The 14,756-nt window shown below is 36.9% G+C and overlaps 1 long non-coding RNA gene across 1 annotated transcript; it reads left to right on the top strand.

Annotated features, from left to right (window-relative positions):
• The first annotated feature begins 260 nt into the window (after positions 1-260).
• On the top strand, positions 261-14,534 carry LOC128549780 (uncharacterized). Its single transcript, XR_008367941.1, has 5 exons — positions 261-384; positions 1,731-2,129; positions 3,590-3,730; positions 4,664-4,950; positions 10,319-14,534. It is a non-coding gene; the product is annotated as an uncharacterized LOC128549780 (long non-coding RNA).
• Positions 14,535-14,756: the final 222 nt, after the last annotated feature.

Below are 14,756 nucleotides of genomic sequence, written 5' to 3'. Positions count from 1 at the left end.
TCCAATTATGTTAAATGAATCTGGGATTAATTTTTAAGAAGTCTTCTGTTTTTTAAGATATTTATAATTAGGTGCACCATGACGTAGTGCATTTGCAACCAGTATGGATCCAGACCAGCCAATGCATTTGAACAAAAAAAGTCTTTCAAAGCCTATTGCAGTTAGAGAAACTGCTAGTGAACTTCATGGATCCTGTCCAGACTGTGTGAAATCACAGGCTGGTCTGGATCCATGCTGGTCGCAAATGCACTATTTTGGTTCTCATTATGCGGCTTGTTATATAAATGATCATCTGTATTGTACTATTACAGGTTCTTCAGAACATCTTGGATTTTATGGATGAGGGGCCATTATTTAAAGGTTTCATGAAGGACTGTGAAGCTGGTGAGTTGAAAGTGAAATTAATTAACAGATTGGTAATAGCAAAATTATGATAAAATGGCCAGTAACATGATATTTGCAATGAAATCTATTATTAGATGGAAATGTTTTACAAAGATAATATATGCTTACTTATTGGCCAGCAAGTAACAATTATTAGAAACACACAATTTGACATGTTTCATAAATATTAAGAAATGATATAGTCAAACCTGTGAACAAAGACCACTCTTCGGAAAAGTGGTCTTTGTTCACAAGTGGTCTTTATTCGGGGGGAAGGGTCACTTCTCAGTAAGCCATTATCATGCTTATACATGCAAGTATTTTTACAGCTTCTTGCTTTCTTTATGTTCTATGTATTAATTTGGCCATTGCAAACTTGCAAATTTTCAATCAAGCAGTAATGATAATGTTTGCTATAATGCGAAAGTCGTGAAAATTCGGTGGATTTCAAATATTTTCATGTCGGAACGATCCAGCTTGGTCATTATTGGGGGACAAATATGACCCTTGGGAATGACTTAGGCAAGTCGTTGGTCACGGTCGCCAGGTGGTCGATATTCACAGCCTTTTTATGAACATTTCTCTACAAGGGGACCAGAGGCCGGTCGTTGTCTACAGGTGGTCGCTATTCACGGGTGGTCACTAGCACAAGTTTGACTGTAATACAAAAAACATCACATATGTCTCGATACTCTATATACCAATTGTGTTCTAGGTCAGAGGTTGTTACAAGATGGACTGGTTGAAAAAAATGTAGATTCAATGAGATGTATGCAGATTGGATAAAAATGTTATATTTACATATTTACAAAAAAAAAAGTTTGTGTCAAAATCGAGCAATATAATGTTTTCTGTGAAATTTGGAATATTTTACTAGTGCCTTGCTGAATGGTTAGTAATGGCAGCTTTGATCTTTGGCCCTTAGAATAATGGCCAGAAACTGGTGAAAACAACTGCAGTGGGTCTTTATTTGAAAGACCTGTAAGTCCTAAAATATTGTTTTGATAGTGTAAATAGTGTTTAAGCTCTGTATAAACATCAGCTAGTGTTTGTTTATAGTCTGTTAAATGCCTAATTCACTTTCAGTAATCCCCTTGCATGAAAAAAGTGATGGGTGGGGTATGAAAACAGTACCTGCTGCAGCATTTATGCTATTAGGTGTCACCCCGGTATAGAAGTACTTCCGGGTCGTTGTATCCTAGAAAGTAGTTCTTTGAAATTTTGAAGTTCCCAGTTAAATGCTATCCCTACCTTGACATGTTAAATTCCAAATGTATTTATTGATACTGTGTACATTTTTTGTCATTTCTGATGTCTTTAACAGTTGTTTTATGTGTGTTTTTCAGGATTATATTTCTGTGCAGAAGGATTAAAAAACTACACCAGACTGGTGGCCATGACAGATGTCAGTGGGAAATTTAAACATGGACTAGATACTTTTAATGTGTAGCAAAAAAGTTCATCGTTGATGGTGGTGTTTTTATGTGATATATTGACTGGGATAGTATTACTCTTCAGAAATACAGAGCTGTCAATGCTGTAATTTTATTGTGAAATTCACAATCCATGTCCAGAAGTGCTTGTTTAACTATACAGCAAAGAAGGAGAAATTGTACTGGGTCGACACCTATATGGCAAATTCAGAAAGTGGAATATCTCAACAACCATAGGGTTTACAGTCATGAAACTTCACACACTAGTAGCTGATAACAATACAAATCAGTGGCTAAAAGGATATTTCCAAGGTTTGTGAAAATTTAATTTTATTTAAATTTTAAAAATTCAGTAGTTGAAATTTCTTTGAAATTTGAGTAGTAGTTGTCTCCTCTTGATTTGTCAGTCTTTTACTATAGTGCAAAGACACTGAACAAGCAGGAAGCTTTAAAAAGGCTATATAAAAAGAAGACACATAGTTTTTCACTTTAATTTTAAGAAAAAAAATATAAATTTAAATTTCTTAAATTTTTTTTTTTTAAATTCTATTTCGCATAGCGTCTCTTTTCCGAAGAATTTGTAAGTATATATTTATATATGTGAACATGTTACATAGTGCCGCAATAGACCATGGATGAACAGTGTCGTATTTATGGAAGCTGTGCATTTTGGACCGGATGGGTTTATAAATGAAGCTGTGGTCGGTTTCATAACGAGTCGTAGAGACTGACTGCTTGTCGGGCCTGGATCTCGAACCGGTCACGGTGTTACTACACATACAGCAGGCGTCTCATATATGATGTAAAGAAATTGCGTGATTGTTCGTTCCCTTGCGTATGAGACGCATAACTAATATTACACGAAATAATTATTTTTCTCATTTCAATCATATTCAATGTGCTACCGGCATTTTGGCATTGAAGGACATTGCTTACCGGTGTGCCGAGTGCATTTGTCGGTATTATTAATGTATAACAAGTTTTCTTTACTCTGACAGGACATTGGTTGTATTACAGGGAATTACACGGAGGTTGCTTCAGTGTGATAAAATAGTTGTTGTTGTTTGTGTATTATTTTATTTATTCATTTGTTTTTTCAGTTTAGAACATATTCCAAGCTTTCAGCTTCAGCCCGCATCGGGCCATCGTCAGATACATTCTGCCTTGAATGGGATGCTTCTATTCTGATTTCCTTTTCAGGTTTACAATGCAGGTCTGTGTTACTAAGAAACTATTTAACCGGGCTGATTTCCTGGGTCAGCCTCGTGCAGTTTCCTTAATATGTATTTGTCCTGGTACCGACTGGAAACATAACTTGACGGTATTTGTATTTAAGTTCTGTTCGATTCATTCTACTTCATTCTTTAGATGGGACTTTTCCTGTTGGGACTTTTATCCATGTTTTTCTGTATGTTGTTTATTCATAGCATTTATGTGTTTCAATTCTTTTAAATGTGCATTTCAGATACTTTGTTGTCTGTGCTGAAAGAGGTTGTCTGGTAATACTTATTTTAATATTCTTTTCACTATTTCAGCTAACATATATGTAGAAAATTATTCAGTTGCAGTGTTTTAATGACAGACTTCCTGTAAAGTTCCTGAACCAATTGATATCAGAATGATAAAGAAATGATAGATAGTACCAATCTGTGAATATTATGTCACTTTTTTCTATAGGTGTTCCTGATCACACTTAGAACTGTACGCACACACTCAGTTGTTTCTCAAAAAAGGCCGACACCGGTTCACGATCTTTCTTTTGTCATTTGCAGGCGATGCATTCCATACATTAGAAGGAATTTAGAATCATACAACCAGTCAGCAGCTACCCATAAACCAGACCAACCTATTAGGTCGAGTGGGCAGAAGCTGTGATTCCCAGTGTAACACGGCAGACTGACGGCTATTTTTCGGTGAGCGATTTACATGTTCCACCGGCACATTTCCCTCTGGTCCTAATGTCTGTAGTCAGAATGTAGTCTTGTCAGTAACTGCTTGACAGTTTCAGGGGTAAACTGAGCTGTGTCTGGCTCCAGTTGGAGTTCTTGACCTTCCGCACTTGCCTGCCTCCAAGATGGCGCAGATCGACTTTGCATTTGACGTTTCAGGCATTGCCCGGCTTAGTCGAAGAAATAATTCATTTTAAGATCGGCTGTGATGTATTGATCTGTTTTACTTCTAATAATTGTCATAAATATAATCACATATTGGTCTTTGCTTGTGGGTTCTGGTCTTTCAATCATTAAAATGTTCATTTTTCTGCAATAATTATTGTAGTGGGTAAATTATGCATATTTTACTAAAAATTGCATATTTTTGAAGTAAATACTCATTTTGATACATCATTTTACAAAATAGATAAGCTTAAAGTTACATAAAACATACTATAAGCATTAACTAGTGATACCACAGTTGATTTCATGAAAATCTGATTGAAATTTTCAGAAGGAAGGCAAATCTTGTAATGTGCCTTTTTTTCTTCAAAATTCTGGTTTCCGAGCCAATTTCTCCGCAAAGTAGGTCTAATGTTTGAAATGTTTCTGCGGTACAAAATTTTCTTTGGGATGACAATGTCTTGTGTAACTTTTCTTGCAAAACCCTAAGTTACAAGATTTTGTGGGAAAAATTTGGCTAAATCGAAAATTTGATAAGATTTAGGTGTCACCCCGGTATAGAAGTACTTCCGGGTCATTGTATCCTAGAAAGTAGTTCTTTGAAATTTTGAAGTTCCCAGTTAAATGCTATCCCTACCTTGACATGTTAAATTCCAAATGTATTTATTGATACTGTGTACATTTTTTGTCATTTCTGATGTTTTTAACAGTTGTTTTATGTGTGTTTTTCAGGATTACATTTCTGTGCGAAAGGATTAAAAAACTACACCAGACTGGTGGCCATGACAGATGTCAGTGGGAAATTTAAACATGGACTAGATACTTTAATGTGTAGCAAAAATGTTCATCGTTGATGGTGGTGTTTTCTGTGATATATTGACTGGGATAGTATTACTCTTCAGAAATACAGAGCTGTCAATGCTGCAATTTTATTGTGAAATTCACAATCCATGTCCAAAAGTGCTTGTTATACTATACAGCAAAGAAGGAGAAATTGTACTGGGCCGACACCATTAGATGTGAGTAGTACTGTTTGTTTAAAGGGGACTACATGCACTCAATATAGGTGGGTTTTTAGCTCCACAATTTGGAGTTTAGGAGTGGGGTGGGTATTCTACTCACCCTGGAGTCGGCGTGACCTTTCTTGGTTGATGTTTTTCGGTAATCTTTGTTTTTATGCCCCCGAAGGGAGGCATATAGTTTTTTAACCGTCTGTCGGTCTGTCCGCAATTTTCGTGTCCGGTCCATATCTTTGTCATCGATGGATGGATTTTCAAATAACTTGGCATGAATGTGTACCACAGTAAGACGACGTGCAGTGCGCAAGACCCAGGTCCGTAGCTCAGAGGTCAAGGTCACACTTAGACGTTAAAGGATAGTGCATTGATGGGCGTGTCCGGTCCATATCTTTGTCATCGATGGATGGATTTTCAAATAACTTGGCATGAATGTGTACCACAATAAGACGACGTGTCACACACAAGACCCAGGTCCGTAGCTCAAAGGTCAAGGTCACACTTAGACGTTAAAGATCATTTTTCATGATAGTGCATTGATGGGCATGTCCGGTCCATATCTTTGTCATTCATGCATGGATTTTAAAATAACTATGCATGAATGTGTGACACAGTAAGACGATGTGTCGCGCGCAAGACCCAGCTCTGTAGGTCAAAGGTCCTAAACTCTAACATCGGCCATAACTATTCATTCAAAGTGCCATCGGGGGCATGTGTCATCCTACGGAGACAGCTCTTGTTCAGTCTTATCTTTGTTACTGTTGCTTATATCTTATTGTAACTTCACATAAACATTGTCCAGTATACAAGCAATGTATGTGTGGGGGCTGAGCCCATTATACCCAAGGTCAAGGTCACCAAGCTGTTATACTCAAGGGTTATTTTTAAGGTTGAAGTTTTTCGGCAACCTTTGTTTTCCTGTCATATCTTTGTTACTATTGCTTATATCTTACTCTAAGTTCACATAAACATTGTCCAGCATACAGAAAAGGTATGTGCAGGGGCTGGGCCCATGATACCCAAGGTCAAGGTCACAAAGTTGTTATACTTGGAATTATTTTCATGTTAAATTTTTTCGAAAGCTTCGTTTATAGACATATCGTTGGTACTTAAAAAGATAATGACTTGAAATTAAAAGTTTTTCTTTATAATCATCACCTACAGACCCCATAACTCTAGTTGTATTTTTGACAGAATTATACCCCTTTGTATTTAAAGGTTGTTTTTTTTTGCAATCTTTGCTTTCTGGATATAACTTGAATGCAATATAAGATAAAAACTTAAAATGTATCTGTACCATCATCATCTGCATGTGTGGTAACAATCCCCATAACTCTGATTTGTATTTTTGACCAAATTATGCCCCTTTCATACTTAAATCTTTTGAAAAACTTAGTTTTCTGGACATAACTTTAATACTATATAAGATAATGATTTGAAACTCAAAATATATCTTTACCATCATCATCTGCATGTGTGGTAACAATCATGACCAGCAGATGACCCTTACTGATTATGAGGTCATTTTGTCAAAGTTCAAGGTCAGATTGGCCAGGAACAGTTAAACGGTTTCTGGACGATAACTTGAGAACGCTTGGGCCAAGGGTCATGAAAGATGAGAGGTTCATCATAACCAGCAGATGACCCCTATTGATTTTACGGTCAAGGTTACAGTGACCCGGAACATTTAAACTGTTTCCAGATGATAACTTGAGAACGCTTGGGCCTAGGATCATGAAACTTGATAGGGAGGTTGGTCATGACCTGTAGATGACCCATATAGATTTTGAGATCTGTAGGCTAAAGGTCAAAGTCACATTGACCCGGAACATTTAAACCCTTTCCGGACGATACCTTGAGAACACTTAGGCCTAGGATCACTAAATTTAATAGGGAGGTTGATCATGACCAGCAGATGACCCCTGTTGATTTTGAGGTCAATAGGTCAAAGGTCAATATGACATTGAACCAGAACAATAGAACTTTTGTTTACAGTGAGCAAATTATTTCTGTTCCTTGTGCAATTACTGAATGCATCAGAGGTGGGGGGGGGGGGGGGGGGGGGGCATTTCGTGTTCGACGAGCTCTTGTTTTCAACTTATCTCTGTAATTACTTGATGATTTGATTCAAACTTGAAATACTTATTCCTCATCATCATCTGACATAAGGGCCATAACTCTGGCACCAATATTTTATGAATTATTCACCCCTTTTCACTTACTTAGATTTTCAGGTTAAAGTTTTGATGCACTTTCACTCTGTCTCTGTTATTACTGAATGGATTTGATTCAAACTTAAAATAGTTGTTCAGGCTATTGTACAATATCTTCATCCACAATTGGAGTTATTAAACACTCCAGTGACAGCTCTAGTTTTCTCAGATGTGCCCAGTTTCACTATCCAGCATTGAAATAGTCGAGCGCGCTGTCTCCTGTGACAGCTCTTGTTATGTCTCCCCCAGGAGACATATTGTTTTTGCCCTGTCCGTCCGTCCGTACGTCACACTTCATTTCCGAGCAATAACTTGAGAACCATTTGACCTAGAACCTTCAAACTTCATAGGATTGTAGGACTGCTGGAGTAGACGACCCCTATTGTTTTTGGGGTCACTCCGTCAAAGGTCAAAGTCACAGGGGCCTGAACATTGAAAACCATTTCCAATCAATAACTAGAGAACCACTTGACCCAGAATGTTGAATCTTCATAGAATGATAGGCCATGAAGAGTAGATGACCCATATTGATTTTGGGGTCACTCCATCAAAGGTCAAGGTCACAGGGGCCTGAACATTGAAAACCATTTCCGATCAATAACTAGAGAACCACTTGACCCAGAATGTTGCAACTTCATAGGATGATTGATCATGAAGAGTAGATGACCCCTATTGATTTTGGGGTCACTTAGTCAAAGGTCAAGGTCACAGGGGCCTGAACATTGAAAACCATTTCCGATCAATAACTAGTGAACCACTTGACCCAGAATGTTGAAACTTCATAGGATGATTGGTCATGAAGAGTAGATGACCCCTATTGATTTTGGGGGTCACTCCATCAAAGGTCTAGGTCACAGGGGCCTGAACATGGAAAACCATTTCCAATCCATAACTAGAGAACCACTTGACCTAGAATGTTGAAACTTCATAGGATGATTGTACATGCAAAGTAGATGACCCCTATCGATTTTGGGGTCACTCCATTAAAGGTCTAGGTCACAGGGGCCTGAACATTGAAAACCATTTCCAATCAATAACTAGTGAACCACTTGACCCAGAATGTTGAAACTTCATAGGATGATTGGTCATGAAGAGTAGATGACCCCTATTGATTTTGGGGGTCACTCCATCAAAGGTCTAGGTCACAGGGGCCTGAACATTGAAAACCATTTCCAATCAATAACTAGAGAACCACTTGACCCAGAATGTTGAATCTTCATAGAATGATAGGCCATGAAGAGTAGATGACCCATATTGATTTTGGGGTCACTCCATCAAAGGTCAAGGTCACAGGGGCCTGAACATTGAAAACCATTTCCGATCAATAACTAGAGAACCACTTGACCCAGAATGTTGCAACTTCATAGGATGATTGATCATGAAGAGTAGATGACCCCTATTGATTTTGGGGTCACTTAGTCAAAGGTCAAGGTCACAGGGGCCTGAACATTGAAAACCATTTCCGATCAATAACTAGTGAACCACTTGACCCAGAATGTTGAAACTTCATAGGATGATTGGTCATGAAGAGTAGATGACCCCTATTGATTTTGGGGGTCACTCCATCAAAGGTCTAGGTCACAGGGGCCTGAACATTGAAAACCATTTCCGGTCAGTAACTTGAGAACCACTTGACCCAGAATGTTGAAACTTAATAGGATAATTGGTCATGCAGAGAAGATGACCCCTAACGATTTTGGGGTCACTCTGTGAAAGGTCAAGGTCACAGGGGCCTGAACATTGAAAACCATTTCCGGTCAGTAACTTGAGAACCACTTGACCCAGAATGATGAAACTTCATAGGATCATTGGTCATGCAGTGTAGATGACCCCTAACGATTTTAGGGTCACTCTGTTAAAGGTCAAGGCCACAGGGGCCTGAACATGGAAAACCATTTCCAATCAATAACTTGAGAACCTCTCGACCCAGAATGTTGAAACTTCATAGGATGATTGTTCATGCAGAGTAAATGACCCGAATTGTTTTTGGGGGTCATCCGTTAAAGGTCAAGGTCACAGAGGCCTGAACATTGATAACCAGTTCCCATCAATAACTTGAGAACCACTTGATCCAGAATGTTGAAACTTCATAGGATGATTGAACAGCAGAGTAGATGACCCCTATTGATTTTGGGGGTCAGTCTATTAAAGGTCAAGGTCACAGTGGCCTGTTCATGTTAAAATCATTTTTTGGAAATAACTTGAGAACCACTTGACCTACATGTTGAAACTTATAGGATGATTGGACATGCAGAGTAGATGACCCCTATTTATTTTGAGGTCACTTGATCAAAGGTCAAGGTCACAGGAGCCTGAACAGTGACTGAGAACCACTAGGCCAAGAGTGTTGAAATTTAGCGGGATGACTGGACATGCCAAGTAGATGATCCCTATTGCAGCCAACCATCAGTGTCTCTTTGACTTTCGCTCCTGACCCCTATTGACTTCTTGCCTATAGGACTTTGCATTGGGGGAGACATGCGCTTTTTTACAAAAGCATTTTCTAGTTTGACTTAGAAATTTTTGGGTAAGATTTTGTTTTGCATGTAAGCTGGTATCTCAGTACCCAGTAATGGGAATGGATTGAAATTTCAAACAATTGTTCACAGTCATGATGTGACATGCACTGTGTAGGTTCTACTCTACTTTGCATTTTACAAAATTATGCCCCTTTTTTGACCTAGTAGTTTTTTGTTAAGTTTTTGTATGTAATCAGGTATCTCAGTATCCACTAATGGGAATGGATTGAAACTTCACACACTTGTTCACTGTCATGATATGACATGCAGAGCACAGGTTTAACCATAACTCTACTTTGTATTTTTACAAAATTATGCCTCTTTTAATGACTTAACAGTTTTTGGTTAAATAAATAGGAAACAAATATATATGTAATAGACATCACAGGAGGCAGTAAAAGTTAAATGTTATACATATATTTGTTTAAATTACACATTTACTCATGAAGTTTTCTAAATGTTTGAGGTACATGTAAACTTTATGCAATTCAGGTTTGTGAGAGGAAGCCCTCCTGCTGGCTTCTAGGTCAGTAGTTGTATTCAATAACAAAAAGCCACAAATATTATGCTGAAAACTAATATCCCACCCACAGTCCAAGAATGAAGTCAGATTGTTAATCTTAGTTCTCTGTATTTCAGCGTATGCAATTTGGAGATCTCAACAGTTATATGCAGTCGGGGATATTGTTAGTTGCATGCAGTCAGGGGATCTTGACAGATGTATGCAGTCAGGGGATCTCGACAGTTGTATGCAGTCAGGAGATCATAACAGTTGTATGCAGTCCGGGAATCCCGACAGTACTTTGCAGTCCAGGGATCTTGACAGTTGTATGCAGTCAGGGGATCACGACAGTTGTATGCAGTCTGGGGATCTTGACAGTACTTTGCAGTTCAGGGATCTTGACAGTTGTATGCAGTCAGGAGATCACGACAGTACTTCGCAGTCCAGGGATCTTGACAGTTGTATGCAGTCAGGAGATCTTGGATCTTTTGTACTGTTGACATTCTCAAGATTCTGTCTTAAAAAAAACTTACTTGGACAGCTTAAAAGCTTCTCTATAACTTGACTCTGACATTCTAAAGTAGAAGACATGTGTATGAATATTTAGTTCCGGCATGCAGTACTTGAGCAGTTGAGTTTTGGAAAGGTGGCAATTTGAATGTTTACAGTGATCTCTGTAAACTATTAATTGGCAAATTGACGGGGATTTTGGTAGTAAATATGTTATCAGTGGTGCAAGACTGGAATTTTGACTCTAAGGTGAAAAAGTGGACTAATCGCATGATAGGCATCTATACCTTTGCGCAGGCTATAAAGAAGTGTCATCTTTTTCATGGGTAGTTTCGAGGACTTTTATAACTTATTTTTTTTTTTTGCAATTTGTGTATTTTTGAATGTGTTGAAGCACAATGAGGAACCTTTGGACTTAACAGCAGTGTCAGAACAGGATAACCGGTTTGGCTGGCCGGTCTGGGACGTCCAATGCCCAGACTGCTGGTGCCGCGAACCCCACTGATGGGACAACTAGTTCGGCTGGCTGGTCCGGGTCCTCACAGACCCAGACAGCTAGTGCCGCAAACCCCATGGATGTCAGCAGGAATGGAGTTCACCATATGGAGTCAGAAGAAACTGAAAATACAAAACTGTTTTGATGACAACTGCACTGACAAGACAACTGGTTCGGCTGGCCAGTCTGGGGTGTCCAATGCCCAGACTTATAGTGCCGAAAACCCCACCGACAGAACAACTGGTTTGGGTCCTTACAGACCCAGACTGCTGGTGCCGCAAACCCCACGAATGTCCGCGGCTCTCATCTGGCAGAAGAAATAGCTACAAATGGTGAGCTGCATAGAAGCAAGCATTTTAGAAAACGAGGATGTGATTCCAATCGTGACCAGGCTGGTGACCTTGATCGTGGTCATTGGGATACGGAGGATTTGATAGACAGGCGGGGAACTGCAAAAAAGGGCATGAATAAAGGACAGGGCGGGTATTCATGGAAGAGGTGCATTTGATAAACAGGGCGGGAGTGATTGTTCTATGAGATATTGTTCTGAAGATCACAGTGGGTGTGATTTTTATCACCCACACCCTAGGAGTTCTGTAGTAGAGGGTGGACAGAGATGATAGGAAGACGTAGAGAGGACAGACAGAGAAGATAGCCGTCGAAGCCACCAGCAACTCGACTGAGACTTTTATAATTATTGTAATAAAACTTGGTAGTTAGAATGTGAATTGATGGAACACAAATGGCTTCTCAGATAATTTTAATTTTAGAGCAAATTTTATTGATAAACTTCATTTTGATGTGATTGTTATTTCAGAAACACACCTAACAGCTGATAAGATAATTGAACTGTCTATGTATTTTATGGATACAATAGAAAAAATATTTACGTAAATGCGCAAACTGGTTCAGGTGGAGTTTGTATTTTTGTAAAAAGGTCTTTTGCAGAACATTTTAGTTTTGAAATTTTAGACATAAGCTATGAGGGAATTTTATGGTTAAGTTTTAAATCTAAAAAAGTTTTGAGAAAATTGTTACTGTTTGTGCTTGCTTTTTGCCACAAATGGGATTTTCTGCATATGTGGAGATCATGATTATTTTGACCAACAGTTAAGTAATATGTATGAGTATCAGAAATTTGGTAAATTTTTTATTCATCAGTAGATCAGGTGTAAGAGATGACCGGCAAAGTTCTGTACCATTTGAATTTGTAGATGATTCTGAGATTTGTACTTGTAGCCCTGTTTTAGTTTTAAATATGTGGAAAACAGACTTCTATAACTTACACTGAATACTGACATGTTTGTTGAGGGATTGCAAATAAGGAAAGCAATGTATATATAGATAAGTTGTACTGATCAAGACATATTCACATTGTTTGATGTTAAAACTGCTATTTTTAATGTTAAAAATAATAGAGCAATGAGATATGATGAAACACCAAGTATAGGTTTTAAATATGAGGCACAGTATTTGCATTTGATGTTTAATTTCTTATAACACCGACAAAGTACCAAAAGCTTTGGGTAAAAGTATTATTAACCCTGTACTGAAAGGATCTACAATCACTACTAAGGATCCATTGTATTACATGGGTATTTCTATCATACCAGTCATACACAAAATTAGTGTTCATTGTTAAATAAGAAACTTACCTCTTTTGTTCAAACAAATTGTATTTTATTTGAAGGCCAAAATGGCTTCAGTAAAATTGGAAGTACCATTGATCATCTATCTACTTTAACAAGTATTGTTGATACACGGCGGAAAATGAAGTTGACATTGTTCATTTATAGACTTAAGGAATACTTACGCCTGTATAAAGAGGCAAATTTTATGGTGTTAATTAGATAGCATTTTTGGGAATAAGTTATTAAATGCCACAAAACGTAAATGTATAGTGTAGTTTTAAGTGGTAACTTTAGATTTTAAGTGTTGTTTGTTGTACATATATCTCCTATAACTCTGTTTACAGTGGCAGTACTCATTTGTACTGTATAAATATTAATCTGTGCTGATGATAATAAATAAACAAATAAATAAATACAATGTCACTGTAAATTTGAAATGAAGAGAGTGTGAAATAAGAAATCATCATTCAGTGTTTTTTTTTAATGGAAGTAAGCTGTGAATATATTTGAACAAAGATCAGTCACTTTTTTGGTTTTGACCTGTCGGAAATAATGTTGGATGACTTTGACTGAAAAAAGATTTTCATATTTTTTAATTTCTTTTACATAAATTTTGAACTGATTAATGTATTGTGAAAATGATACACTTGAGCGAATTATAGGGAATTTTGTCAGTCTTTGAATTTTTGTATGTCAGACTTTGAATTTTTTGTATGTCAGACTTTGAATTTTTGTATGTCAGTCTCTGAATTTTTGTAATATTGCACACCAACTGACAGTCGGTATATACACGGAGGCTTGTTGTGTGCCGAAATAAAAAGATCTAATTATATTCTTTCTACAGTAGATATTGAGTTTACATGAATAGAACATACAGCAAAAATAATGGATTGGCATGCTTGATTTTTTGGTGAATCTGCTTTGAAAATTCACAGCAATTCACCATTTTCCTAATAAGAGTCTGATGTAACATCATATTTTAAGGATTTACTGTGTAAAGAAATGTTGATTTTGACATAACAGTTGTAAAAGTACCAATATTGCATCATGTATTGTACTTAAATTATAACCCAATGTAGTGACTGGCCAATGGCTAAAGCGAACAACTGAAATTCTGGCTGATTTTCCAACACATTTAAGAACTGTTCATGTTAGATGGTCTGTTAATCTTGAGAATGGATTCATTGTTGGCTATACAGACAGAAAGATATTTTATTAAGGTCTTACTTTCATACATAAAAGTATAAAATACATTAATATACAAGGCATAATTATGAGATTCTAATTTTCAGACATGTACATTTACTTATTTTTTTATTTTTATTTTTGTATTTTGATAATTTTCAAAATGAATTAAGAGATGTATTTGAAATTGCAGTGTGTAATTACTGAGGATTAACTTGCCTTGAAATGTGCATGGTAAGTCTACATAAGTATATCTGTCCTTCCAAACAAATATTTACATTTTATTATTGAATCTTGCAAAATATTGCAGAAACATCTGTCCTGTAGATCATTTGATATAATACGCTTTTTAAAACAAGAGTTTGTTCTTTGTTCAGAATTGAACACATTGGCTGTTATAAGATCCATGAATATATGTATTTTTCTTAATGTTTTGATAGGATATTTCTCGTTCTTGGATATACATTGTTGTTTGTTCAATATGTTTAAATGAAAAAATATAAATGACTAAATAAATGTACATAATTTTGATTTTGTTTTATTTCTACCATTCATTTCCATGGCATCAGTTATTTTCCAGTGTGAAGAGCTTTAATCCTTTAACATACAAACCTGTTATTTATCAAAAAGTTTCATTTAAAGTATATGACTGGGTAGCAATATCAGCTAAAACAAATGTAAATTTAGGATGACTTATATTTTTTTCAATACAAAGTGATAACTGTAACCATGGCAGCTTGAAAAAAAAACAAG

The sequence above is a fragment of the Mercenaria mercenaria genome, chromosome 16 (assembly GCF_021730395.1).
Source record: "Mercenaria mercenaria strain notata chromosome 16, MADL_Memer_1, whole genome shotgun sequence".
Classification (NCBI taxonomy): Eukaryota; Metazoa; Mollusca; class Bivalvia; order Venerida; family Veneridae; genus Mercenaria; species Mercenaria mercenaria.
The sequence above is the reverse complement of the archived record's forward strand: the minus strand, read 5'-3'. Positions and strand labels throughout refer to the sequence as shown.